This window comes from Macrobrachium rosenbergii, chromosome 8, assembly GCF_040412425.1.
Source record: "Macrobrachium rosenbergii isolate ZJJX-2024 chromosome 8, ASM4041242v1, whole genome shotgun sequence".
Lineage (NCBI taxonomy): Eukaryota > Metazoa > Arthropoda > Malacostraca > Decapoda > Palaemonidae > Macrobrachium > Macrobrachium rosenbergii.
In genome coordinates, this window is record NC_089748.1 from 23,189,709 (window position 1) to 23,195,708 (window position 6,000).

The window sequence follows — 6,000 nt, forward strand, 5'->3', positions numbered from 1 at the left end:
ATTTTTGGGGGGAAGTAACCAGACCCTCTCTTTCTCTTGGCCTTGCTAATATCAAAATAATACTTGCAAAAATTAGGTAGGGTTATAAAATATGCACTTGCCAACTTTCTCCTTTATCTGATGCTTTGATAAAAAGATGTTGCCGAAAAACCGTGTTTCATCGGCGCTGAATCCCTTAGTAGGGCATCATAGATTGTTTAGAGTTAATAAGAAACCAAACCTAGGTTTAGGGTTGCTCCTTAGACCCACTGACTAACCTATGTTAGGCTACTGTAAATTAAAATTAAAAGGTTAGCTACTTAAGATTTCTGACTTAACCTAACTACATCTGTCCTAAACCAAGCCTACGATGCTGGGTCCTTATCTAGAGAAGGATGCTTCATCTACCCTGAGCCCCCAAAATAACCTAACCTAGGACACTGTTAATTACAATAAATAGGTTGCAGCTTAACCCTAACCTAACTTAGGCCACTGGACCCTTACCTGGCCTAACAGGTGGGTTGGGGGGGGGGTAGCAATTTGCTACCATCTATTCCCCCACCTAACCTAACCTGGGGTTGTAAACTAACCTAATTTTACCTCACTTCACCTAACCTAGGGTGCCTGGTCCACAACTGGCCCTGAATTAACATAACCTAGGTACTTACCTAATGTGTGATATCATTTTAAAAACCTTCAAAATACCCACTAAAAAAAGGAAATGCATAATTTCAAATTCTGAATACAATTATAGTTTACAGTTAAAATTTTTGATAAGGTTAAACATTCAATAAACCTTATCTTAATAAAAATCAGAACTTGCAGAAGTATGCTTTCACGGGGATGTTAGAATACTTCCTTACTACTTTACTCATTTTGTATTCCCCTCCCCCAACCCAAAAACCTCAGTTCCCTTCTATGGCCCCATCATAGTTGTAGGACATTAGGGAACCAATATCTTCAAACTACTAGGTCATAAAAATTGACTTCAAACGTTCAAAAGACACTTGTACACACACACACACACACACAAAGAAAACTACATTATCGAACCCTGGCGTTAATTGTCAGAGGATGGTATTCATACATAAATGTTATAATATATATATATATATATATATTTTAATAACTATATATATATATATAGGTATTTAGGTGTCATATATCCTTTTATATAAAAACTAAACATCAAAGATTGTAAAACATTTTAAAACCGGTTATCATAAAAATAAACATCAAAGATGGTAAAACTAAAACCGTTAACTTGATAAAGCTACTCAGTGGCAAGGACCAATACTAAAAAATGAAGTTACAGTAGGTAGATATGCTGTGTAAAAAGCTTCGGGCACGAAAAGCACAGAATTTTTGTTAACGCCGTCTGATAAACCAAAACTCCCTTATTTTTTATGGTCACCAAAATCGCCAAGACAACGTCACAAAGACCTGTCATTTCATTTGCAGGGTCTTTTAGGCATAAACTGTAGAAATGGTTGTCTTTCTTTTTTTACTTTTAGTCCCTACCTTTCGTAAATATTCAGGATAATTTTGTATAAAATTCAATACTTCAAATATTTCCCTTCATGTTATAAAATCAGTAGGTTGACAAATACATTCCTTAACGACTACGATACCCTTAAAGAATGTATTAGCTTTATTGTCCAGCAAACTGACCATATGCTGACCATTTCCCGTTTAGCATAAAAAGAAAACAAAAATTAGTTGAACTGTTTCCAAAAATGTTCTTTATTTATTGGGAGTTTTTACTGGTAGAAATTCGGCTGCAGCATAAGCATTCCACTTAGCCAAGTGTTGGCAACTCTATAATCGAGTATTAGAAATCTTTGTATACACCTTACGACGCCTAAAGTTATATTTCGATGTTTACGGATGAAATGTTGACTTTATGAACAGCGATCTGGGATGATTTTATTATATTCTTTGACAAATTACGCTGGCCTATTACGTGGATTAAAGCAAATGGGAAAGAGCTAACAAGATTTCTTTCCCATGGCTATCCTTTTTCAATATTTTACATTTTTTTTTTTTGGATATCATCATATTTCCTTAAAGGTTTGTCTACCAAGCAACTTGTTTATACTGGCCAGAGTGAAATGTTATACTGAACGAAAAGATAAGGAGTTCAAAATGATTCGCGAGCAAATGTCTTCCCGTACTGAAACGACCACGTCACTGAAAAGGTGGTTAATAAAACAAATCAGCTTTTCATTCTTGCCCATCATTTGAGAAGTCAGAACAGACATTCAAGGAAATAAAAATCGCATACTGCATTGCACCAAAGAACTTAGTGAAACTTTGGGAAAGACCATCGATCTATGTTCAGCTACTGCCCAAATATTCTACATTCAAAGCACGTGACTCCAACACGATGTATCGAACTAACCATATAACTTTACCTCTCCTATCTCTCTCTCTCTCTCTCACACACATCTATCTCTCTCTATATATATATATATATATATATATATATATATATATATATATATATATATATATAAACTAACTCTTTCTGGGTTTTTTTTGGTGTAGCCGTCAAAGGTTGTCAGGATAACTGAGCCTAGCGTGTTTTTGCGGAAAGGCAACGTATCTACATGACAATGCTAATGATTCCAACCTCATAACGCTGATAGTCCATATCTTGCTAAACTCACCAAATATTGACTGATATCTTTATTTACAAAAGCCATGACGACAATGGGGATTCATGTTTGTGGAGAATAGAGAAAATTATTGGTTGCGATGATTAGCCACAGTACAAATGGCGGCAAAACTGAACACCACTACTGTGGCCTGGTTTCCGTAATCCAACGAGCGGGACATTTACCGCCCGTTGTTTTTTTTTTCTTGTCTTCTGTTCATGTTCATGGGCGTCCTCTGAGGAGCGGGGAGACGTATCCCCCCATTTTTTTTACTCCAAGTTTTATATAACTGATGCTGGAAATGAGGCTATTAATAATATAAAATATATACGCAACACAAACAATAATAAAGAAATATATTATATAATTTTTCATTAGGTTCATGGTCAGGTTAATCGTTCATTTAAATTTTGACTAACCTATCCCATTGTTTACATACAACGTCGGCAAACGCCAACGCTTGCAGCAGCTGTCTGTGAGTTTATTATTATTTTTCCTTCATCTAAGCCTTTGATTTCCTATTTGACATTGTTTTTCTACAAATATATATATTATTATGTTTTAGAGTTGAAACTAACACAATGGTTGACCTGAAAATGGAATGGCTCTGTTTAGAAGCTACCCTATCACATGGCTAGAGGCCATAAGCGATACAATGGGGGACAAGCTTCTTCCAACTTATAAAAGATTCACCATAATTTCGGTCGGGAACAACTTTGCTAATTGATTGTTGGTATTTCACTATCATTCTGGTCTACTCCTCGTAAATATATAGTTAAAGTTAATTGTCCGGTCTAGGCGGCTAGGCCGAGTCGCTCGGTTGGTCAAGATAAGTAGTGCATTATAATGGATTTCAAGGTTTTTTTTTTGGAATCCTTTTAAACTTGTTGACTGACTAATACTTATAAATCAGTCATCTTTTTCCCTTTAATATCATCCACATATTCCTATTTACATGGCATTAATATACACCAATATTAATCGTATAATTTTCAGAATGAACCCTCCCCCTCCACTATTAGACACCAAATGAGGTCCCTGCTTATGTTTATATTAGTTGCCGTCTTTTGTTTTATGTATTTACGTTCATTTCCATTTTGCTGTTACCGAGCCAGAGGGGCGCGGTAGCAGCCTCCAGTTTTATCCAAATGGCAATCAGGCTTTCACTACCCGCCTACTGAATACAGCTTTTGTTAAATAAAAATCCGATGATATGTTAGACATTCACCGTCATATGCAAAGCTAAACTCTTCTTACCTCTCGGACGCTATGGCTCTGGAATGATGACTCTGCCCAGACTATAGTGACTGTATTATTCGTAACATTCAATGGAGGAGCTGCTAGGCCGAAACTTGAAATGAAGCAGCTGTTGAAGCTTGACTACACTCATTATACACGATTGCGATTGCACTGCACGAAATTTTCATACACCACTGACCCCCTTACAGAAATGCACGTGCTTCACGGTTCAGACCACGACTTTATACGAAAAACCTGTAAATGCACTCATTACATGACTAGTCTTTTTAGAGTCTAAACTTTGATGGTTTCCTCTGTCTCGGTGCCGAGAATGAAATGAACCGTGTGACAGTTCTCTCCGATTAAACAACTAGTTCCTGTCTCATCAAATACAGTTGCAATGAACATTTTTATTAAAACTGTATATATCCTTGTATTCAAGTTTTTTTATTTTGATATCTGTATTTTCACATAGTATTCTAGGTATTATTGATAAATATGCAATGCACTGATTCTGGCAACATTTCTAGTATTCTTCCGCTGGGTAACATTCGGCGGTACAGTGTCCTTAGTCTCCGTACCACTACCATAACACGCTTTTCAAAACCTGCTGTATATCCAGGATATGATCGTTCTTCGTGCTCTTCGGCAAGATTCATCGAAACAGACTACAATAGAACAGTGGTTGAATTATCATAACGTAAAACAACAGGCCGAGCTGATGATCGCCTCGTCTCTTGAGCGAGCGTTTGATGGTGTTATGGAAGCTTTATTGCACTATGTATGACTGTTGCCGAGTTGCTTTCTGGAGCCATCCTGAATTTCAAGAAATGGCTTATATATACTATATATGTATAATATATACATATATATATATATATATATATATATATATATATATATATATATATATATATATATATATATATATATATATATATATATATGTATATGTATGTATATACAGTATGCTACAAAAATGGGTGTGTAATTTATGCGCATACATTATATATATATATATATATATATATATATATATATATATATATATATATATATATATATATATATATATATGTATATATATATATATATATATATATATATATATATATATATATATATATATATATATATATATGAAATAATGTTATAATTTTGTCCAAGGAAACATAATACTAACGCACCTGTCCTGGAAACCAATGGAGAATTGTTGCATAGACAGTCCAGAAATAATCGAATTAATTCAATATAAAGAAGCCGTAAGCCATGCTTCATTATTGCAATCGAGCACGTAACGCAGTTTGGTAGCTCTGATGGCAAATACTAAGGTAAATTATTATTAAATAATGCAGTGCAACAGTAAACGGTGCGGTATCGAACGGGCTATATTTCGAAACACTAAACTAATTACAGGTTGACAAAGGATACGAGTGCATATCCCTGAGGCAAGTGCTGTGATAGAATTTTACTTCACCCTTGGTAAAATAACACCGTATGGGGGTAGTGCCGTCAGTGCACCTCACGGAGTGCGCTGTAGGCATTACTAAAGGTTCTTTGCGGCGCCCCTTTGGCCCCTGGCTGCAACCCTTTTCATTTCTTTTACTGTACATCCATTCACAATCTTTCTTCCACCTAGCTATCTACCCTCTCCTAACAATTATTTCATAGTGCAACTGCGAGGTTTTCCTCCTGTTACACCTTGCAAACCTACCTACTCTCAATTTACTTTCCAGCACTGAGTGACCTCATAGCTCCCAGTGCTGGGCCTCTGACTTAAACTATATTCCATTCCATTCTATCATAGTCTCGTTCAGTGTAGGAAACACCTCTCTCGAGCAGCTAAAGATTTTTTATTGTGTTGAATGCTATTGACCTCTGAACAACAGAAGGTCCTAAATTTGTAGTTCTGGCATGCGGCCATCTTCGTGGTTCTTTACGGTAGAAAAAAGTACAACATAAGATGTGGGTGATGCAGATAAGAAGAGGCTGGAGGTGGTACAAGTGTACAACTGATTCCGATTGTGTACCAACAACCATCCGGAATACCCTTTTACATTAAATTTCAAAACAGAATGTTTAAATGATGATATTTTTGAGCATTTGCGGTAGAAAAATACAACTT

At 35.8% G+C, this 6,000-nt stretch overlaps 1 long non-coding RNA gene across 1 annotated transcript in view; it reads right to left on the bottom strand.

Moving 5' to 3' along the window:
• Nucleotides 1-3,928, bottom strand: part of LOC136841226 (uncharacterized) — a 28,218-nt gene extending 24,290 nt beyond the window's left edge. Inside the window, exon 1 of the long non-coding RNA XR_010853835.1 lies at nucleotides 3,894-3,928. This is a non-coding gene — a long non-coding RNA (uncharacterized lncRNA). The remainder of the gene's footprint in view (nucleotides 1-3,893) is intronic.
• Between the last annotated feature and the right edge of the window lie 2,072 nt (nucleotides 3,929-6,000).